Raw genomic sequence first — 24,696 nt, 5'->3', positions numbered from 1 at the left:
CTTTCACTAGGAGGGTGGTGAAGCACTGGAATGGGTTACCTAGGGAGGTGGTGGAATCTCCATCCTTAGAGGTTTTTAAGGCCCGGCTTGACAAGGCCTTGGCTGGGATGATTTAGCTGGTGTTGGTCCTGCTTTGAGCAGGGGTTTGGACTAGATGACCTCCTGAGGTCTCTTCCAACCCTAATCTTCTATGATTCTGTGACCACTTAGGTAATTGCTGGATTGTTCTCTGGTGTGTACATTAGTGATTTGTCTGGTACAGATTTCAATAATTCAAGCAGTGGGGCTTCTCTCACCTGTTTTGGGGGTCTATTACATGGTTGAACTGATTTCACTGGTCAGATTTTCTTTTCTTTTTTTCATCTTTTTCAATATGGTTTTTATTCTTGAATGTTGGCTGTATTTTTTTTAAATTGAACACAGTTACTGGCTATTGATAATGTAGTCTAATATTTCATATTGGATATGTTTTTACTAAGTTTTATGGTTATAATATGTTACAATAGAGAAGGCAATATAACTAGTGCTATTCATAGAACCATAGAATATCAGGGTTGGAAGGGACCTCAGGAGGTCATCTAGTCCAACCCTCTGCTCAAAGCAGGACCAATCCCCAACTAAATCATCACAGCCAGGGCTTTGTCAAGCCTGACCTTAAAAACTTCTAAGGAAGGAGGTTCCACCACCTCCCTAGGTAACGCATTCCAGTGTTTCACCACCGTCCTAGTGAAAAAGTTTTTCCTAATATCCAACCTAAACCTCCCCCACTGCAACTTGAGACCATTACTCCTTGTCCTGTCCTCTTCTACCATTGAGAATAGTGTAGAACCATCCTCTCTGGAACCACCTCCCAGGTAGTTGAAAGCAGCTATCAAATCCCCCCTCATTCTTCTCTTCTGCAGACTAAACAATCCCAGTTCCCTCAGCCTTTCTCATAACTCATGTGTTCCAGTCCCCTAATAATTTTTGTTGCCCTTCGCTGGACTCTCTCCAATTTTTCCACATCCTTCTTGTAGTGTGGGGCCCAAAACTGGACACAGTACTCCAGATGAGGCCTCACCAATGTCAAATAGAGGGGAACAATCACATCCCTCGATCTGCTGGCAATGCCCCTACTTATACATCTCTGTATTAATATATTTTGTTTACCTGCAGAACAGGTACAGTATAAGTGGTGCCAGTGTAAACTTCCCCATATCTAGGGATGAGAGATTGGCCCACTCGCTCTCCTGTTTTGACCATCAGTTAGTACCAGTTAAATTGGTAGTTTTATGGAAGGGGCACATCCACTAGCAACTGGACTGACAACTCATTAAACACAGGGTCAAGCAGCTATCAGGTAACTTAATTTATGTGATTGTAGAATCATAGAATATCAGGGTTCGAAGGGACCTCAGGAGGTCATCTAGTCCAACCCCCTGCTCAAAGCAGGACCAATCCCCAACTAAATCATCCCAGTCAGGGCTTTGTCAAGCCGGACCTTAAAAACCTCTAAGGATGGAGATTCCACCACCTCCCTAGATAACCCATTCCAGTGCTTCACCGTATGTTACAATATAAAGTTGAACTTATGAAAATATCAGCCTTTTTTTTAAAAGTAAGTTTCTAGACATCATGGGTTGCAGAGAAAAGCTTGCAAACATGACCCAAGTACACATTAAAAGCTCAGATACCAGAAAGAAAAGACAAAGAACTGTGAAAACTTTGAGAACTCACTGTTTTTAAACCAATGTTTTGATTTTGTGGGGGCCTAACTCATGATCTGTGAATACTTGGGAATGATAATACTGTTCTTCTTTGAGTGCTTGCTGATGTCTATTCCACATTAGGTGTGTGTGCATGCTCTGTGCACCCTTGTTAAAGATTTTTTCCCCTTCAGTGGTATCTGTTGGATCCGTTCTAAGTGCCACCTCATGCACCAGTATAACAGGCCGGTATCAAGCGGAGTGCCCCAAGGGTCGGTCCTGGGGCCGGTTTTGTTCAATATCTTCATAAATGATCTGGAGGATGATGTGGATTGCACCCTCAGCAAGTTTGCAGATGACACTAAACTGGGAGGAGTGGTAGATACGCTGGAGGGTAGGGATAGGATACAGAGGGCGCTAGACAAATTAGAGGATTGGGCCAAAAGAAATCTGATGAGGTTCAACAAGGACAAGTGCGCAGTCCTGCACTTAGGACGGAAGAATCCCATGCACCGCTACAGACTAGGGACCGAATGGCTCGGCAGCAGTTCTGCAGAAAAGGACATAGGGGTTACAGTGGACTAGAAGCTGGATATGAGTCAACAGTGTGCCCTTGTTGCCAAGAAGGCCAATGGCATTTTGGGATGTATAAGTAGGGGCATAGCGAGCAGATCGAGGGACGTGATCGTTCCCCTCTATTCGACATTGTGAGGCCTCATCTGGAGTACTGTGTCCAGTTTTGGGCCCCACACTACAAGAAGGATGTGGAAAATTGGAAAGAGTCCAGTGAAGGGCAACAAAAATGATTAGGGGACTGGACACATGACTTATGAGGAGAGGCTGAGGGAACTGGGATTGTTTAGTCTGCGGAAGAGAAGAATGAGGGGGGATTTGATAGCTGCTTTCAACTACCTGAAAGGGGGTTCCAAAGAGGATGGATCTAGACTGTTCTTAGTGGTAGCTGATGACAGAACAAGGAGTAATGGTCTCAAGTTGCAGTGGGGGAGGTTTAGGTTGGATATTAGGAAAAACTTTTTCACTAGGAGGGTGGTGAAACACTGGAATGCGTTACCGAGGGAGGTGGTGGAATCACCTTCCTTAGAAGTTTTTAAGGTCAGGCTTGACAAAGCCCTGTCTGGGATGATTTAGTTGGGGATTGGTCCTGCTTTGAGCAGGGGGATGGACTAGATGACCTCCTGAGGTCCCTTCCAACCCTGATATTCTATGATTCTATGATAAAAATCTCACTTTAGTAGTCTGTCTATGATGGGATCCCCAGGGTGCAGCCTGGGACTGAGGGACTGCTGTGCCCTCTTAACTCTCTAGCCTGGTCTGTCTCTCACAATGCTTTGCTAGTGACAATCAGCAAACCCCTCCAGGCGCTGTTATCACTCAGCACAACCGCATGTGGAGCCCCACACCCAGCTAGATTGCATGAATGCTCCCAGAGCCACTCATGAATCACACGGAGAAAGTCACCAGCCGAATCCTGCCAGCCTTGTACCTCAGGAATATGCTGTCTTGCACTGCTGAAGATGAGCAGTGCAAGTTTATTAGTTGGTTCACCACTTCATCAATGGAAACTGGATATACACCAACCTTTGTAAATCTGACCAGATTTACCAAACACTTCAGGCAAACTCACTAGTAAAGATAAACAGTAAAACAAGTTTATTGACTGCAAAAGATAGATTTTAAGTGATTATGAATGATCGGCAAAAATTCCAGAGTGGTTACCAAAAGAAAAGAAAATATAAGCATGCAATGTAAACTCCTAACCCTATTAGACTGGACAACATCTAGATTAAGCAGTTTCTCTCACCCCACTGGATATTACAGTTCATAGTACACAGGTTTCACCCTTGAAACCTGGGCCAGTCTCCTCTGTTAGTCTTCTGTCTTCTGCTTGCAGCATAGGTGGGGACAGGAGAAAAGGCCAAGCATGGAGCTCCTGTGTTCCGTTCTATACCCTTAGTCCATGTGCTTGGAGAACACAAGGCCAGGCATGTCTGGGGGCATTTCTGAGTCCCTAGACAAGGTTGAGCTATGTCCCTGATGTGACCTTCTTCAGAGGAGTCACTGAATTGTAGCTCCCTTACTGGTCAATGGCTGTTGACTGTCGTTTGACACTTGCCCGGGCTTTGGTTACTTTCCTTGCTGTTGTCTGTGGGGAGCTAATATCTGGCTGATTCCCCCAACTTACAGCATGTTTTAGTGACAATCATACAACACAGTCTCATAATTTCATATACACTAATGATATACATATTTAGATAGAATGGTGAATTTCAGCAGATTGTACCCTTTCCCCAATTCCTTACATGGCATGGATTATATAAATATCACAATTATATATAAATGAGGAATATAAGGGTTACAGGGTGCTCCCCAAGGTATAGAATGGCACAATGTCTATCATAACAAGTGTAAAGTGTCTTTCTGTTGTGAACTATTTATGGTGGGTGGTTGTTGTTGGTCAGCTTCTATGTTCTGCCCCAGAGGTGGCTGCTTTCAAACCACTTTCAGTTTAGGACTAATCTCAGCCCTAGGGCTAAAAATAATATTTAAAACTTAACAATACTTCTGGAGCTGAAAAGAACCAATCTTTTGCATGATGAATCAGAAACTGATAATCTGGGGGATGAATTTGTTTCCACACCATCCTTTTTAACTCTCTGTGGACTACTTCATGCAGGAAGAACACTTATGAATTCTAGTAAATTACTTCTCTGGCCAAGGAAATTAGGTTTATGACCTTCCACGTATTCCAGGCACTCACAAGGATAAATAGGTCACTAAACAATCATCTGTTTAAAAAGTAAAGTAGTTATGAATTATTTGTGCATATATGACATAATGAAGAGAAAATTATAGTGTGACAATAATACTTAATCATTGTAATCAACAATGCCAATAAGTGAAGTACTAAAATAATGCATAGGTATTTCTGCTGTTGTCTCCATGAAGTTATTTTTCAGTAAGAAAATATTAATATCAGTATATGACCACTCTGTTTCCAATGCTTTTAGCTATTTATAGCACAGTTTTTCCTCAAGTTCATCATTGCATTTGATTCATTAATGAAGTAGCTGATGGCTGTGGGATCTCTTGGGAAAGTTCCTTTGTTCTATGATCAGTCTTGAGGAAAATAGAGATCATTAAGCAAATGTGGGTTAGTAGTATGTGGCAAGTGTGACTTTACATTTCACATGCTCTTTTCACTAAATGGTTGTAATGCTGCTGTGAGGCCAAAAGAAAACTACTGAAAATTCCACTAAAATATGTGAGAATTCTTGCAGACAGCAGGAATTCTGCAGGGGCTTTCCTGGCTTCTTCCTCTGTTATGAACGTACCTCTTACCATGTTAAATGTGTAAACAGTAGAAGAACTACAACACAGTTTACACGGAGTAAAACAACCGAAGAAATGGAGGAAGTGCACAAAATGAACAGACAACACAACCAAATAAAAATAACAATGAAAAACCAGAAAAAAAATTGGAATCAACAAACAAGACAGAATATGCTGTAACAGAACCATAACTAAGACCCAGAACTTCAGTCTTCACAATGTTATAAACAAAAGAGGGTTCATGGGAAGAAATTTTCTACATGTACATATGAAAATGAAAATGTGTATGTTAAGAGAGACAAGAGTGTGACAGAATATCTGCTTCTTCTGCCATGTGTTTGGCTTACTCCGTGTACGAGTGGTGGTGAATTAGAAATTAAAGATGAGGAAATTGTCCTTTGAGCACATTGAGCTATCTTCTAGAGCCACACACTTAATTCATTTAGGGTGGCTGTCACCATCATTTCCTGATAGCAACTCTCCATGATATGGAGCCGAATTGTTACAGCTCTTGGTTGTAATGCAAGAAACTGAAAGATTCTTGCTAGTGTTGTTTCATTTAAATTTTTGACCATGGCAGTTGGAAAGTATTTAGCACAGTCCATGTTATTCCTCCTTTCATTTTTGTCTTCTGCTGCAGCTTCCTTTTTATTGCTGCTTCTTTCTGTGTCAGTTCTCAATACTTTGCTTTATCATCTTCCTCTCCATCTCTCCCATTCGGTTTCTGGAAATTAACAAGATGTGGTCCTTCAGTGTGTGTATGTCATGCTAGTTTGTCCATCAGGCCTGCCTACTATGTACCCACGTGTGTATAATACGATCTTATATATAAAATATAGTAAAAATTAAGCACCAGGTTTTAAAAGTCAACATTTTTTTGTGGGGAAGGAACTCCACTCCCAGTCTCAGTCAAGTGTGTTTGTTAGGTGTGCCAGCCCACTATCAGTTGTTACCAGCCTTCATTCTCTAACATTATCACTTCCTTGGGGCACTCTCTACATAGGATATGAGGAAATAAAAATGCAAGCTGAAAGAAATGTGCATTGTTTTGAGAGAGAGAGAGAGAGAGAGAAGCAGTTTGGCTTTGTTTTGCAATGATCACAAAATTCAGTTTGGCTTTTGAATAGACAAAACAGAAATATAGCCATTCCTCATCTCTGCTAAAATATGATTTTGTGCAACTGCATGGATCACTAGATATTTAGTGGGGAAAAATAAAGCCTTTGACCTGTAGGTAACCAGTTCTAATCTATGTGAGGTTAATAGCAATGGAAAGCTCTTACCTTTTCTTGGTGGTTGGATGGTTATGTTAAAAACCTGGAGGTCTGAGTTTGGTTCCTTGAAAACAGGTGTCTACTTTGCAAAAATCACTTCACAATTGGCACCATTCTTTGCAGACTTTGTATAGAAACCAGGTATTGAAGGGACATTTAGACTGAATGTTTGTGAAGCCTTAGCATTTATCCCTCAAGAACGGGGTTGAGGCACATTATCAGGGGGGCTAAACATATTTGGTTGCTGTCCATTCCTTCTCTGTGGGTAGAGAATAAGTTAGTAGCTTTAACCACTAATTTTGAATCATGTGTTCTTTCATATCAGCATGTGGCACATAATTCTAAGACTATTAAATGCAGATGTAAGCATTATAAATAAATATAAAGGGGAAGAAGTAATTGTTAACTGTAACAAAGAATATCATACATCCCTGAGCTGAAGACTTATTGTAACATAGAAGACAGAATGTTTATATTTCAGCATTGATTTTTTTCATTTAATTCACCAATGATTAAATTAATAGTCTGAAAAAAAATCATTTAAAATTACAGAGCACATAGAAAATTACAAAGGATGCAATAAAACTGAAAACGGAGGTCTTGGTAGCTTAGTAAAATCACTGTTGTGATTGTGTGTAGTGGGGGGCGGTATCAGGCACAGATGGGAAAAAGCATACACAGTTTTTGCATCCTTTCATTGCAGAATGAACACTGGATGTAGGATACACATGTTCTTTGTCAAGGCACATTTTTAATGCAGAGGAATTATTCCTCCCTGACAAAACCCAGCTTGATTCTTGGTATACCATTGTTCAAGGAATTATTTCCTCTTCTGTGGGTGTTCAGAGAAGTACCATTGAGGCCTTATTCTTTGACTTCTGCTTTTTTCTCTCTCTTGCTCTCAGATCAGGAAGTCAAGGTGCATTTATACCTTTCAATCATCCAGGATTCAGAAAAAGTTCACTCTGATAACATGTTTCTCATTTTTGAAGTGACTCATTATCAGGAGGCTGTGAATTTCAAATAGAAAAAAATACAATTGCTGCCTTTTTTCCTGGTATTCAGTCCAGGTCTTGAAGGTCATAAATAATGCAATATCTTTGGGGAAAGTTGTCTATGTACATGTAAGTTCTGTGTTTCCATTTGCTCTATTAGCACACCTATAACAAAACTACATTGTGAAGGTTTCAGAGTCTAGTATGACCAAAGCTGCCTTACACACACACACACACACAGACACATACACACACGAAAGACCCCTGGTGCACCCAGGGTGTATATAGATAGATACTCTACTTCACTAGCTAGACTTGGGTTGTTTTGTGCCTAATCTGTTAGTTCTGATGCCCTCTCTTCAAGGTATTGTGCCTTATTTATGCTATTCCAAATGAATTTAGCCCCTTGCTTTTTGCAAACATAGGCCAAAGATTATTTTTTAAGAAGGTTCTAAGCCTTAGAGTTGCTAAGCAAACCTTCCAAATGTGAAGAGATTGAGTGTTGTCTTCCCAAGTCTGAAAACAGAGAGACTAAAAGAATGGGTACAATTTTGCTGTCACTTACACAAAAGTAAATCTGGAATAATTCAGATGAAGTCCTGGAAGTTACTCTAGAATTCTCTTCAGTATGAGAGCAGTGTGTGACCCAGTAGTTTTAAGAGGTGTGACTTGTTTACTTTAATGGGATATTAACGGAGGCTTAGTGATGATTTAAATGTCAACATTGTTAATTATTCCCCTTCCAAACATTTGAGCAGAAACTCTCTGAAAATGCAACTACAGTTATTGATGGATGCAGTGGTGGATACTGGCACAAGGGTCAGCTGGTTACTATTAAGTCTTTCTGAAGATAGGATCTAAGTTCAAACCTAATCCCAAAATGCCTCATCACTTCTTTTCTTTCCTCCCCATAAGATAGAAGAAAATAGGAACTTCTCTCTGTATCTCGTTCCCAAAGCATCAACTACTTCCTAAGAGTTAAATACTTAAGCAGCCTCTCAAGCTTTCCTGGGTGTTTAAAAAACACACAAACAAACAAACAAACCACTCACCATTGGTCCAAAAACCAATTGCCAAAACTTCTAGCTTTTTTCCCCTTTCCCATGTGATTATGCAATGTCAGCAGAAATGTTTGTGTTGCATAAAATCAGTGTAATACAAAATTAATTAGGGGTATGGAACAGCTTCCGTATGAGGAGAGATTACTAAGACTGGGACTTTTCAGCTTGGAAAAGAGACGGCTAAGGGGAGATATGACGGAGCTCAATAAAATCGTGACCGGTGTAGAGAAAGTAAATAAGGAAGTGTTATTTACTCCTTCTCATAACACAAGAATTATTGGTCACCAAATGAAATTAATAGGCAGCAGGTTTAGAGCAAACAAAAGGAAGTATTTCTTCACACAACGCACAGTCACCCTGTGGTACTCCTTGCCAGAGGATGTTATGAAGGCCACGACCATAACAGGGTTCAAAAAAGAACTAGATAAATTCATGGAGGATAGGTCCATTCATGGCTATTAGCCAGGATGGGCAGGAATGGTGTTCCTAGCCTCTGTTTGCCAGAAGCTGGGAATGAGCGACGGGGGATGGATCACTTGATGATTAGCTGTTTTATTTATTCCCTCTGGGGCACCTGGCATTGGCCACTGTTGGAAGACAGGATACTGGGCTAGATGGACCGTTGGTCTGACCCAATAGGGCCATTCTTATGTATGTATGTTAATATAAAATTACTCAGAACACACATATGTTGCTGCATCTCTTCCCCCCTTCCTTTGTTATTGCCTGATTGTAATCTTTGAGGTAGAGACCTTGTTGTTTTGTTTGTAAAGTGCAGTAAATTATTCCTCTGGAAATGTTCTTGCATGGCTTACAGCTAGTGGCAGTATAATAATGATACTGTGAAGAATGAAAGCACACTTCCTCTTAATATTCTCCTCCTCTACTGACCCAAACTATTCTCAAATACTGGTTGGTAGTGTGCTAGAGTACTGTCCTATCTCTCAGGCCACTGATGTGACTGATTGTGGAATGACAGAAGTTAGAGGTGGAGAGGACCTATCAGATCATCCTGTCCATCTCCTTGCAAATACATATGTCACTGCCTGAATGTAAATATAAAGCAACATGTTTGTTTAATCATTTGGTGCAGGGATTTTTATAGAAAGCTCATTCTTAGTAGAATTGCTTCGAAGAAGAAATAGACATACTAGTAGCTGGGCATTTTATGAAGTCCTCCAGAATCAGTCTTTCGCTAACAGTCGAGTTGTTGTCATAAATATACGTACTATTGTAATTCAGCAAATTTGAACATGGCCTGTTCACCTGTGTACGTTTCTATGTGTTTGGGGGATTCTTTCAAAAGTAAGTGTTAAAATATTAAAAATGAGCAGTTTCTGTTTGTTCTAGCATTTTGATAAATATTTTTCAAGAAAGAAAACAGTCTACTTTTTGTTGTAATTTTACTGTATGTCTTCAAAGTTCTGTTCCTGTAAAAAAAAAAAAAAAAAAAATCCCCCACACCCACCCAAAAAAGATTGTGTTGTTCAGTTGCTGCATCCAAAGAATCTTCAGAGGATGTACAGAGTCAGCTAATTCGATGTTTCCAGCCATCTGGCTCTGTTACTTAAGGATATTAAGAGGAAATATATGATGGGGTATTATGAAAGTTTTATTGGCAGGTTTTGGAGGTAGTCACATAACTCACAAATAGTGAAGCCACAAGTGATTAATGTACATCATCTCCAGTGAGTGGCAGCAAAACTTTTTTGTGCCACACCAGACCACCATTCATTTGGTAGAGGTAACATGTTTTGCAGAAAAAAGGCATTTTTTATATATTTAAATGATCTTTACGTATTTGTATTTGAAATGTTTTTATTCTCTTTCTGGCAAAATCAAGCTACTGTAAATCCAACTGTCCAGGCTACACAGAGAAAAATAACTGATCAATATTAGGAACCTCTAAAAATAACCTACAATAAAGTTTTCTCTTTTATATTGTAAATTTACTTTTATATCTCCTATCTGATGTACCAAGGGTAGCAACAGGACTCCTGGAATGTGGGATTTTGGGTTTTGCTCATGATGTAAAACTACAGTTTCTGTCCTTGGTGGGGTGTGAAATGTCAGAACTTACATAAGATTGTTCCAGACTCATCTGTAAAAAAAAAAAATATATCTGTAATTTTGAGAGGAAATTCCATATTGGGAGGAAGAGAAACTTTGTATGGCTATTTGTGTATTTGGGTGAGAGGTAGTTAATAGTTATCAGAAAAAAATCCCAGCATTTCTCCTGTCTTGTTCTTCCCTCCCCATGTTTCTATCATGTTTAATCTCAAAACCATAGTACTGTCAGAGAAGAGAGAGATTCTTTGACCATGGGAAATTTTCTCAATATGGAAGAGGACATTACTTTTCCTAGTAGTGGATCATATTCATCAGGCTACTGTATTACTCGTGACATCATGGAAGCTGGGAATTTTTTGATAGATGCATTTTAGAATAGGACTGCACTGTTTCATTTGGTCTTTCTGTGTGTGTATTTCAGCAGGATCTGTTGGACTCAGTGCAAAAAGAGCCAGCACCCTATTTAGCATGGGTTTGTTACTGTCTTGCTAGTGATATGCATGTGGTGGTGTGGCATCTTGTAGGAGTAGTGTGGAGACAGGTGGCCTACCTGCTTGTGTAGTAATGTAGAGGATTCCCCACATACAGTGGCCCCTCTAGCTTATGCTCTGGGAGGTAGTCCCACCCAGTTCTCCTTGGCTGGAAAGATGGTGTCCACAACATATGGGAAAAGTATTGTGATATGAATCCCTTTTTTGTCAGTCTTGCTAGTTATTAATGACTAATGTAGGTAAAATTATAAGATTTATTTTAAAAAAAATTCATGTCACTCACTAGCAGTTCAAATGATATCTTTACACTTGAATTAACCCCAAGGAAAGATTGAGATCATTCGTACATATCTAACTATAATTTAGCACCATTAAGGAAAGGATCAGATTAGAATAGGATTAGAAAGGATTCAAATAGTTTGGACTGAACAATGAAGGAATATCAGTAAAATGCAGTCTGGTTCTAATGATTCTACTGTTACTTTATAATTATGTGCAAGCAAAGTAAAGCACTTTACCTCCATTTTTCTTTAGCGAAGTTGAAATTGCTAATGTGATTTTGTGCCCTCCCAGTCCACACCACCCCTGTCATGTCCCATAATTAAGCTTTAAATCACAACAGTCTACACTATCGTAAGAAGAAGTTACACATTCCATTCACAGATGTTTGTTTGCCATTATCACAATTAAGCAGTTTGTATTTAACTACAATCTACAGTATCTCCTGTGAAGAATGTTGTGTTGCACAATACCAGCACATACTGTATATTTGGATTGCATATCAGTTAATAGTTTCAGATAAACTGCTTTTTGAGTATATATATCTCAGCTTTGGGCAATTATGTTACAGAATCTTTGTCAGCAACCATAACACGGACTTTGTTTGTTTGTTTTTGCAAAGTGACTATGGGTGAATTTTTTGATGATTTTTAATATTTTTGCCCACATAAGGGGGAAAAAAATGTGAATGGCAGGAACCACAGGCAAAATTGGAATCTTTCAGACAAGTAGTAATAGTTTTATTGGATCTTTAACTTTAAGACAAGTTGTCACTGTTCTGGCAGCTGTGAAAGTAGGGAAGGAAGCAGCTGCCCTGAGCTGTCATTGACCTTTCCCCTTTTCAGTGTTCAAATGCCAAGCGTCCTATTATTCCAAAATCTGCAGACCCATACAGACTACTGCATGGGAAGCCACCAAAGCTTCACAGGAGAGTTTAGTTCTCCCTGCAGCTATAACAATTTCTGCAGTAAGAGTGAGCTGATGTCTGATTTGCAGGGTGGGGATAACCAGTTACAAGACCCCCATTCATTTTATATTTGCTAAGGGTAACATAACACCTGCTTCTAGAAACAACCCCAGAGAGGGGATTTTTAGCACTTGTCCTTACTTAGGATAAAACATTTATTGTAAATAAATGAATACGCTTTCACTTAACCATTAAAATGGACTATACTGTTGAAATGGGTTGTTGATCCATAATCTTTTTTCTCGTTAACGTAACATCTGTTTAATTTCCTTTTCTCATTCTGGGTTATGCTATGGTATTAAAAATGGGACTGGGATTGAGAATTCAATCAATGAAAAATATTGGCAAATTTACTTGTTTTTTATTTGTTTCTATGCCTGTTTTTACACACTTAGGACACTGAGGCCTGCTGTACACAACACAGTTATTCAGGTACAGCTGTGTCAGCCAAGAGTGTAAAAACAATCACCCTCCCAGTTGACACAGCTAAAATGACAACAAAAAAACAACAAAACAGTTTCTCTCTCTCACACACACACCCACACACCCACCCTGAAGAGTTAGTCTGTCCATTTAGCTGATGTCTCTTGGGAAGGAGGTATTGCTCTGCCAGCAAAAGGATGTCTCCTGTCTGCATATGCAGCATCTATACTCGGGGGCTACCCTGACATTAGACTCTGTAGTCTAGATATGGCTTAAGTAAATAGTAATAATAATGCTCTAGTAGAGAGAAGGGTTGTTAAAACAGTGATTTGGTAGTAGGTTACAGTTGGTTTTCAGAAAAATAATTCTGTGGATACTCTGTTAATCTCCTAGGGATTTCTATCTCTTGTATATATCCATTATACTTGATATAAAAAACACTCGTAAATAGACATGGTTTGGTTATTAGATGAAGTTGGGAATGCTTTTAAGCTGTTCTATTTTAATAGATTTCAGTGTTAGCAATTATCATTGATCTTGACTTAATAGTTTATTCAGCTTATTTGTTGGTATATTATCAAATACTAGGGTTATTTTAAATAAATATTGTCAGAAACTAATGCAGATCAACTGTATTGTTGGTTTACATTTAAAAAATCACATTCACCACCGAATCAGAATTACAGTATAATAATTTGAAAGAGAAATAGAAGGTAAATGTAGTAAAACATAGTCACCAAAGATGTAGGTGTTTGTTAAGATGCATGATGTAGAAATTAGGAGATCTATCTTTTTTGTTCCTAATATACTTCAAAATTTTCTCTTTATTGTCCTTAACTCTACCAGTCATAGATTTTTTCCTTGTGTCTTTTTGCTTGCCTTATCAGTTATCTACAATTCCTAGCTTCTAGTTTGTATTCATTACTGTCAACTTCCTCTTTCTTCCATTTCTTGTACATTAGAGAGAGAGAGAGGGTGTGCTGCCTTCACATACTCTCTAAACACGTTGGGTTTTTAACCAATGCAACCTTCTTCCTTGATTGTGGTTTTTGGGAATCTTGTAAAGTGTTCTTTAATAATTCCTAATTATCATTTAAATTTGTTCTGATTAAATTTTTCCTCCCAGCTGATTTAGCATAATTGTTTTCTGCTTTGTGATATTGGCCCTTTTAAAGCCCGCTTAAAGCTGTGTTCCTTGATGATTAGAAACCCTAATTTTGACATCCTATATTGAGAATTCCAGTGTCAGGAGGTTAATATATGGAGGTTAATATATGATCATAACTGGAAATGATGCACTACCTAATGCCCAAGCATTGGGACAAATATGTAGATATTGCAATAGGAATTGGGATTTTGATTTTGTATTTGTTGGATGCTGTTTGTGATCACATTTTTAAACACACTCCTTAAAAATTACATAGATTTATGGTGAGTTTTCAGATCCACTAATAGAATTTAATATATGCATAAAAATAACATTTTGAAAACTTTTTTTAGTTTAATCAGCATTTACCTTGACCATATTAGTCAATATGTTGTTGCTTATTTAAACTCATATTTTTATTAGGCAGCGATAGTATACTAGTGGAGAAAATAAAATTTGCTGTTTGCAGGTAGGTACATAGGAAGTCCTTGTTATTTTGAGAACAGTATTTGTTTTTATTTTATGAATAAAATCTTAAAATTAGAAAGTGTTCAGATGACACTTTAAATGATCCTAATGATTAATAAATTTTAAAAAAAACATTAAACAAATATGAAACAAAACAGATTTATCTTGGTAAAACTGAGTTTTCCTTCAATATGCAGGGTAGATAATGTACTACAGAACTTGGAGCTTGTGAAATCAAGGAGGGATATGGTGTACGCAAAATCTGACTGGCAGACTAAAAGAACTAAAGTTGTTTTTTTTTTCTTTGAAAGTGGCCACTTTGGGGAGGGAGCCATGACAGAATACTGGTTCAGTACTCACATATTTATGGCAAGGGCCACCTGTTCAAAGAAGTTCCATTTTGCTGCATGTACACAGTATCGTGCCTCTTTATTATTAACAAGCTTACTGACCCAAAACCTCCAAAGACTCTTATCAAATGTCCATGACCCATCACAAAGCCAATGAAAACATCTTCTTATTTGTCATCCTTCATAATACTTAAGTAGTAAATCCTTCACAATGATTTACTGATGAGTGGAAACAAGGAAAACGTACATGCAGCATTATATATGTAAATATACATTTAACATGTATTTATTTAAAATAAAGACTCGAATACCTTTCCTAAACAGCAAGGGGTGGGTGGGTGCAAGCACATATGTACACACATAACGAGAGAGCATGCACACGTGAGCTGAACTCCGATGAGACAGTGTTTTGTCAGAAAATGCCAGTTCATCGCATCTGAAATATTTCATGAAAAAGTATTGGATTTGACAAGGGCACCCTCCCTGTTACTTGGCAGACTTGTGAGGACCCCAAGGTTTCAGGGTCCAGCTCTGAGGCAGATTACTGAATTCCTTAATGACATTCTCATTAAAAGTTCTTTCTGGGAAATGCTGTTTTGTTTTCATTAGCAGAACTGTCTGAATTAATAATGAATAAGTTCACTTGGAAGTTATTTACATAAAGTACTGTTCTCATGTCACTGCCACAGACAGCTTCTCCTATTAGGGGTGAGAGAGAGCATCCTGCGACTGAATTTGTAGAGTGTCCAGTTTAATGCAACACTACATGCCATGGGATAGCCTGCTAGAAATCCAGCCCAGCACGCGAGCTAGTACAGCACCATTGTGGATGCAGTTACATTGGTCTTGCATGGATAGGGTTTTGCTGTGGGGTGCTCCACCCATGTTAGCCCAGACTAACTGCATTGAAGATATGCTCACAAAGATTGGGGAATGACCTGCTTGACTACTGATGCTTTCAGAGTATTCAGAATCACCAAGGAATCAATAAGTACCTAAAGGTTGTTTACTTCATAAACAAAAGGCAGACATACTCCCCCACATAAAAGGAGAAGATCTCACCTCTGACATTTCTTTCTGTTTTTAAAAATGTCATTGAATGACGCTGGTTTGGCTAGTTAAGGGACATCTTACAGATTATCTACAAAATTGTCTTTTGTCCTGTGTGTCAAAAACTAAAATACTTCAATAAATGTAGAGAGTAAGTCTTTGCCTTTGTACTTTTATCTTAGTTAAGACATTTAGTTGAATAACGCAAGTGCTTTTGAATTTCGTTGTTACCTCTATCCATGAGCTAAGGCTTAAAATGTTGTCAGTTGAAGAAACAAAATTCAATTTGTTAGGATCTTAGGAATCAAAATATAAGGTTTTATCAATGGAACGCAGTTTCCATGCTTATGTGCTCATAAGATACACGTTTCTACAAACGTCTGGCAGTGTTTCCACTGTTTTGCTGTTTTTTTAGAAATATCCATACATTTGACTGTGACTTTTTCTTTAAATTCTAGCTGCTTGGAAGCTGTGATGATGTCATTGATTCACTTACAAACACTTCCAAGCAAATCAGACTGCCTTTGGGATTTTGTGCAGAACCTACACATGCTAATTCAAATACGTTGTAATCTATTTCCACACATAATTAGTAGTGCTGTTAATGAAAGTTGGGCACTTGTCAATGGAGGAGTACAACTCTTTCATGTGTAAATCATCCCTCAGACTTATTCTATATAACCTCCTAATGTTTTGGGGCCTATCTAACCCCAATGTGTGCAAAAATGTAAATGAAAATTGTCATGCCAAATCTGTGCTTCTTAAGTATTCTCAAACTAGGATGGAGTTCAGTCTTTCCTCAGTGGTTCTGTCATCCTACCTGTTGTGGTTTCTGTGTACTGGTAAAAAAAGTCATTAAAAAGGTACTGGAGTCAGTTAGACCCTTCAATGTCAGTGGTAAAAATGAAATATTACACTTCTAAGATCTTTGGGGTCTCCTGGACCCCAAACGCGTACCAAAATTGAAATAAAACATGACAGGCAAACCACTGCCTCTTCTTTCTTTACATATTCTCAAACTATGATGGGAACAACCTGTTATAATTTATTTAATCCGAATACCAGTTGTGGCTTTAGTGTAGTAAAAAAAGTCATTCCAATTTTATTGGGGTCAGTTTGACCCCCACATTAACTATGAAGGTATTCTAGCATCAGATTGTTTTAATTTTGAGGCAGCAGTTATGATATGATTATATTAATATTTCAGTATTGTTATTATATTCATCATTTCAGTGGTTTTTGTTTTTCAAAAGAAATGCACCAAAAGAGTCTTGGGAGTTTTTGAGACCCCAGATAGCATTTGCCACATGTATCATCACAATTGTCCAGCTAGTTGAGTTTCTTCTAACATAACACTCTCAACTTGATTTTCTGGGAAGCCTACGCTTGCTAAGAAGAGTTTTTAGGGAAGCCACAGTTGTCAGATCCACTTTCTGGCAAACCCATAGTCGCTGAGGCAAATACTCATTGTTGTGTAGAAAAGACTCTTGTTTGCTGGGAAAAAGACTCACTGTTTCATTGCACATGCACATGTCTGAATGAATATATTGTTTGAATTTTGTTGAATTGCACCTGGCATCAAAAATCTCTGACTAAGAGATGAATATTTCTCGGGGGCGTAGATACAGAAATGGTGAAACTACTGTGTAAAAAGAATGACGAGTACTTGTGGCATCTTAGACTTACAAGTTTATTTGGGCACAAGCTTTTGTGGGCTAAAACGCACTTCATCAGATGCTTAGAGTGGGAAAAAACAATGGGCAGGTATAAATCATAGAATCATAGAATATCAGGGTTGGAAGGGACCCCAGAAGGTCATCTAGTCCAACCCCCTGCTCAAAGCAGGACCAATTCCCAGTTAAATCATCCCAGCCAGGGCTTTGTCAAGCCTGACCTTAAAAACCTCTAAGGAAGGAGATTCTACCACCTCCCTAGGTAACGCATTCCAGTGTTTCACCACCCTCTTAGTGAAAAAGTTTTTCCTAATATCCAATCTAAACCTCCCCCACTGCAACTTGAGACCATTACTCCTCGTTCTGTCATCTGCTACCATTGAGAACAGTCTAGAGCCATCCTCTTTGGAACCCCCTTTCAGGTAGTTGAAAGCAGCTATCAAATCCCCCCTCATTCTTCTCTTCTGCAGGCTAAACAATCCCAGCTCCCTCAGCCTCTCCTCATAACTCATGTGTTCCAGTCCCCTAATCATTTTTGTTGCCCTTCGCTGGACTCTCTCCAATTTATCCACATCCTTCTTGAAGTGTGGGGCCCAAAACTGGACACAGTACTCCAGATGAGGCCTCACCAATGTCGAATAGAGGGGAATGATCACGTCCCTCGATCTGCTCGCTATGCCCCTACTTATACATCCCAAAATGCCATTGGCCTTCTTGGCAACAAGGGCACACTGCTGACTCATATCCAGCTTCTCGTCCACTGTCACCCCTAGGTCCTTTTCCGCAGAACTGCTGCCTAGCCATTCGGTCCCTAGTCTGTAGCTGTGCATTGGGTTCTTCCATCCTAAGTGCAGGACCCTGCACTTATCCTTATTGAACCTCATCAGATTTCTTTTGGCCCAATCCTCCAATTTGTCTAGGTCCTTCTGTATCCTATCCCTCCCCTCCAGCGTATCTACCACTCCTCCCAGTTTAGTATCATCCGCAAATTTGCTGAGAGTGCAATCCACACCATCCTCCAGATCATTTATGAAGATACACAGTACGTGAAAAGATTAGTTTTTGTAGTGACCCATCCACTCCCAGTCTTTATTTGTCCAGTTTGCAAATTAATTCCAGTTCTTCAGTTTCTCGTTGGAGAAGTTTTTTGAAGTTTTTTTTGTTGAAGAATTGCCACTTTTAAGTCTATTATTGAGCGTCCAGGGAGATTGAAGTGTTCTCCGACTGGTTTTTGGATGTTGTAATTCTTGACACCTGATTTGTGTCCGTTTATTCTCTTGCATAGAGACTGATTTAATTGGGGATTGGTCCTGCTTTGAGCAGGGGGTTGGACTAGATGACCTCCTGAGGTCCCTTCCAACCCTGATATTCTATGATTCTGTCTGGTTTGGCCAATGTACATGGCACAGGTGCATTGCTGGCACGTGATGGCATATATCACATTGGTAGATGTGCAGGTGAACGAGCCCCGCTGATGTGGTTAGGTCCTATGATGGAGTCCCTTGAATAGATATGCAGACAGAGTTGGCAACGGGGTTGGATGCAGGGATCCATTGCCAACTCCATCCACATATCTGATATATGCCATCATGTGCCCCTCTGCCATGTACATTGGCCAAACTGGACATTCTCTATGCAAAAGAATAAATGGACACAAATCAGACTTCAAGAATTATAACATTGAAAAACCAGTCGGAGAACACTTCAATCTCCCTGGACACTCAATAACAGACTTAAACGTGGCAATTCTTCAACAACAAAAACCTTCAAAAACAGACTTCAACGAGAAACTGCAGAACTGGAATTAATTTGCAAACTGGACGCGGTCAAATTAGTCCTGAATAAAGACTGGGAGTGGATGGGTGACTACAAAAACTAATTTCCCCCTACTGTTACTCACACCTTCTTGTCAACTGTTTGAAATTACATTGGCCTCATTACCACTACAAAGTATTCTACTGTTGAGAATAGCCCACTTCCACCTTAACTGAATTGTCTTGTTAGCACTGACCTCCTACTTGCTAAGGCAACTCACATCTTTTCATGTACTGTGTATTTATATCTGCCTAATGTATTTTTCACTCCATACATTTGATGGAAGTGGGTTTTAGCCCACGAAAGCTTGTGCCCAGATAAATTTGTTAGTCTCTAAGTTGCCACAAGTACTCTTTGTTGTTTTTGCTGATACAAACTAACTTGGCTACCACTCTGAAACCTGTAAAAAGAATCTTTCTGGAGTGCCTCTGTAGCTGAGGGGTGGTCTTTCTCCATGCCTAATTTCCATCATGGTGTTGGACTGGTACAAGCCACAGTCTCTGATTCCTGATAGTGACCCCCACCTTGTTAATGCAGGATTTAAACATCATGTCACACTGGTGCAGGAATAAAAACTTGCAGCCTTTCCTCAGGCTTCTGGGGAAGGAGCATCTAGCATGCTGGGTACTGATGTGTAGGGCCTAGGAAATGGGGAAGGAGTTACATCTGTTCCAGAGAACGAGACAAAAAACACATAAAAATAAGTGAAATGTAAAAACTTGGTATATTCAGAACATGGCATCTAGGTGCCTCATTTGTTCAAAGTAGTAGGTTGTTTACTCCCACTTGGCTGCATATGTACCTTTTATAATGTTGCTGTTACTATCTGTTTTCATTATCTAAACATGGGGTGAGTTAGACCCTGGTGTCTGTAGAGTGTATAGCTTTTTAAAAGTTTATTTGATCATGGTTTCAGTAAGACACCAACACAAGTACTGTGTAGTGTGCTTCTGAATCCAGGGAAGTTTTAACTTGTTCGTAGTTCACTAATTATAATAAAGTCACTTTTAAATGCATCCCATGTGGGTTTTCCCCCCCAATTTCAACATACTAAGATTTCTAAGACCCAGTAGGGAAGTAGTTGGGTGATTTTTCATCTAATATGAGGATTAATTAAGCACAGAAACTCGTTATACTTTTTTGTCATTGTTAATTGGTTTTGTCTTGATACTTTTAAATTTCAAATGCAAAGATAAAGGACTATTTATGCTAGGCAGTTATGCACTTAAATATTTTCACAGTGCTGAATGCAGTTAAACTTTGTTTTCTGTTATTGTGCCAGTTTATTTACCAGCTCCTTTTCTCTTTACCAACAAAATAACCATTTCCATCTTTCTAATTTATTTTTCAGAATTTATAATTTATAATTTATAGAAAATGTTCTAGCACATTTTACTTCTGTGCTGTTTTCTCTGTATTCAAATATATCATGTTGCTGATAAAACCTATTACTGTTGTAATTCAAACAAGTTCTTCGCTTACAACATAAATATCACTGTTTCTCTTCAGGCTCACCAAAAATGAATAAACCAATAAACTATTTGCACTGGGTGCAAAGGTCAGCCTGCATGGGTCATGTTTGCAAGACCTGGGCCTTACTACGTTGGCTGTGCTATTGCATCTTCTGCTCATCTAGTATCTCACCCTCCCCCCTCAATTAAAATAATAAAAGAAGATAGATGCAGTATATTGGAATTTGATACTTATGACTTGTTGCCGCTTTAAATTGGCAGTAACTACACTAAGTTCCATGAAGTTACACCAATACGAAATGGGTTCAGATGAGAACAGGGTCAGTTTAATAGATTTTTGCTGTGTGTAGTGGATTTACATCTGCATCATTTTTTTCGCTATCTGTGTTTCCACTGTGTGTGTGTGTGTGAGACTTCTCCTATCTCTTAGTTTAAAACCTTTTGATTTATTATTTTTTAATCACACCGTTTTATTTTAAGTACAAAAAGAAAAGGAAAAAGATAAATATTCATAGTAAGTGTTCTGGGTGAGTCACTTGTGAAACAGCAAAACTTACCAATTTAATAAAAAATGAAAACCTGTGAAAAGGTGTCTAGTGTATTACACCTATAGATCAACTGAGTCCCCTTATTAAAATGAACTTTGGAAGCACAATCAGATAAACTGCAGGAAAGAACTACATAACTGTAGTTTTAAATGGCTTGGTACTGCATCTTGTATGCAGTGATATGGTATAAGACATAAAACATTCAACAAAGAGACCTTGTAATCAATCAGTAGATATCTGCCTTAGAGTGAGACTAGTCGTCTATAAAGCTGTCTCCACTGTCATTAAAAGCTTGCTAGTTTGTGTCAAAGACATTTCCTTTAAAATGAAAGCGGCAAAATTCTAGACTCTCAGAAAGTAATGCTGAGGAAGGATCTGGCTGTGAAACAGTATACTAATATTAAAGGGTTAATCTTGGAAAATATGCTATTGTGATTTCTTGTCCAACCTTAGGGACTGATTTTTGTGAGCTCCACAGCTATATGTGGTGCACATCAGAAGGCAGATGGCAGAATATGGTTCAAAAATGCGTATTTTGCGTGTAGAGATAGCACATACATATTTGTATTAAACCGAACCTAACTGTTTTGTATGATCAGAGAGGAAATTAAAGGAGGAAGTCAGTACTTCAAGATTTTTTAAATACAAATAGCAACCTGCTTTGTCAGTATTTTCTTCCTATACTGAATACATTTGGGTTTGCTGAGAGCATTCTCCCTTATAACCCTGCTTCACCTTCCATGTTTGTCCTCCCACTGGTACAATGGAAATAATTGTGATGTGGAATGTTCTAACCATATCAAATGGGGGTGAGGGTGAGGGAGAATGGGGGTGAGGGAGAATGTGAAGGAGACACCTCTTGTGGAATCAGATCTCTTTAGTTAACAAACCTTCTAAAACAAATTACAAAAAAAAAAAAGGGGGGGGGGTTGAATTGGTTAAGGTTTTAAAAAAATACATCTAAGCTTCCTCATTATGAAGGTCTCTCTTCACAGTTGTCCCTGCCAGTTTCTGGATATCCTTAATTCCCAGTGAAGACCATAGTAGTTGAGGCTCATTTCACAGGATTAGTCCCTAAGAAAAGCAACAAGTGCCAAGATATTTTGGTGTGTTTTTTTTTTTTGTTTGGTTGGTTTGGTTTGGTTTGGTTTTTAAACAAGACAAATCTTTTTTAAACTCCTCCAGTGGAAGATCAGTTACTGGCCTGCCATTAAAAAAAAAAAAAAAGTAATACTCAACTGTGCGTGTTGAACATCAATTAATTTCTTATATTCCTATATTTGGTGTTTGATTCCTCCACCAGCCCCTATTCTCTCTCTCCCCCTACAATGTCTGAACTTTCTGTGCATATTTTCTGGCAATTTCTCCACTCTGAGTTATGAAAGGACTCATGTCATTGTAGCAAGAGTACTTTGCTACCACAGTAGTATCATTCTACTGCTGAAATTCTGCCAAGAATTTGATTTTGCATATTCCATTCTAAAACCAATACAGCTGTGAAAGATTTAAAATTGCCAGCTAATACTGTAGTTCTATCCTTTTTTTTTTCCTTTTCTTTCTCTGTTGGGGACAGGGTAGATTTGTTTTAAATTGATTTAAAACATGATTTAAATCACTAGTCTGGAAGACTCGATTTAATCATGGATTTCTACATAAAAGTGCATTCTTGTTGGTTGTTATAACCTTAATATATATTCTTCACAACGCAGAGATAGATGTAGGTTTCATTTTTAGAAAGTATACACTATATACATTTTTAAAGTGATTTGTTTTGAAAACTTTTCAGATTAGTTTTACAGCTACATCAAAAAATGAATGATTGTTTGGTTATTTCATTTACCAAAGGTAATTGAACCAGATATTTATGAAGTCTTTGGGAGGTAAACAATCTCCAATTCAAATATGAATTAATCATTAGTATTTGGAGGATTTTCTTGCCATGCTGTATTAGAAGGAGAACATCGCCAGACAGGCATTTAAATATTTTTATTTAACTAAAACAACAAAGTTATGTATTCTGGATTTTTTTCTTCAACAGCAAACATATAATATTTTAACAAAACAAGCATAGGAATTTTTAAATTTAGTTAAACATTCAAGTTTTTAAAATAAGTTTGTTTTTGTTAACATTGTATTTAACTAAAATAATTACATGAAATTAAAAAAAAAAAAAAAAATTAAATCGACTGTGTCAGCCAGGTCAACATGAGAAACTTAAAGTATTGGCTTCTGCAGCTAACTCAGTCGTCTTCACCTTCATTTTCATGTTTGTTCATAATCTGAAAAAGAAAAACAAGCTTTTCTGCTTTTTCAGGTCCCAAATGATTTCTCAATTTGGAATAAATTAGTCCAAAGGAAGAAAATATTCTTTCTACACCAGCAGAAGAAGCTCCTGCTGTTAAAAGTGAGATTATCACTTCAACAGTCTCTAAATCCAAGTGCTTAAGTGACTTCCACTAGTTCACTGCTGTGACTTTCTTTAAAACGTCATCAACAAACATATATTTCTTGAATGGTTCTTATTCCCAAACTGGATCTCTTTTACGGCCTGCTGTCATTATAGGTTTTCCCTTCTAGTATGGTAGATCTCAATTCAATGAGGAGTACACTCAGAAAGACCTCAAGACTTCTGGAATATGCTGCTCAAACAGTTTCACTTTTGTTTCTACTGCCTGTCCCTCCCTTCTCACATTTATCTCCAGACTTCTTCTCCTTGTCCAGATCTATTCCGCCCCCAACAGTCTTCTGTTCATTGAACTTTTTTGAAACTTTGCACTTTTAGAGAGAGGTAAGGGATTGACTCTGTGTACACAAATCTGCAGAGGGACAATAGGTTGTGGTCTGTTATTTCTCACCTCTATATATTATATATTTATTTATTTAATTAAAAACATTTTTGCTGTTAACAAGCATATTATCTCTGGAGACACAAATCCACTGTTTGAGAACTGCAAAACTAAGCATCTCTGATGGTATCTTCTAGACTGAGCACTGAGTCCCATTTGGTAGATAGAAAGATTAACGTAAATAATCTAAACAGAAGCCCCTGGAGCCCCATAGGATTGGGTCTCTAATCCATGAACTATTGGAACTCATTTTCAGAACTGTCCTTAAACATTACATGAATCTATTGTCTTATACCATAGAATTAGAATTTATAATCCCTATCCATGATGAGATATCTTTGAGCTATAATGTATCTTAATTAAAACTATCTTGAGATATGCTTTTTGAGGAAAAAAACTTTTATAAAAAAAATCTGATTTAAATTTAAGAAAAATTTTTTTATTATTTCATTTTTTAAAAAAATAATTGATTTTTATCCACCCTGATTGAAGAATGTGCTTTATTTCACATGGAAGCATATTACAACCCACAGTCTGGAAGCCCTATGCTTAGTGTCATAGCCATCCAAATTAGGAAAAAGTTAATTCTTTAGATCATTGTCAGATAATATTCTTCAAAGATGCTGGCAGGAGTAGGAAAGCATGGAGCATGGAGCAAGTGAAAGGTAGAAAAGGACCCTGTAAGAACCAGGCTGGAGAAGGTGTAAAATGAATATGCAATACTAGCACAT

At 38.2% G+C, this 24,696-nt stretch overlaps 1 protein-coding gene across 8 annotated transcripts in view; it reads left to right on the top strand.

Annotated features, from left to right (window-relative positions):
* DIAPH2 (diaphanous related formin 2) overlaps nucleotides 1–24,696 on the top strand; it is an 807,504-nt gene that overhangs the window by 493,779 nt on the left and 289,029 nt on the right. The window lies entirely within an intron of this gene.

This window comes from Lepidochelys kempii, chromosome 9 (genome assembly GCF_965140285.1).
Source record: "Lepidochelys kempii isolate rLepKem1 chromosome 9, rLepKem1.hap1, whole genome shotgun sequence".
NCBI classification, from domain to species: Eukaryota; Metazoa; Chordata; order Testudines; family Cheloniidae; genus Lepidochelys; species Lepidochelys kempii.
Note: the sequence above shows the minus strand (reverse complement) of the source record. Positions and strands in the feature narration are given on the sequence as shown.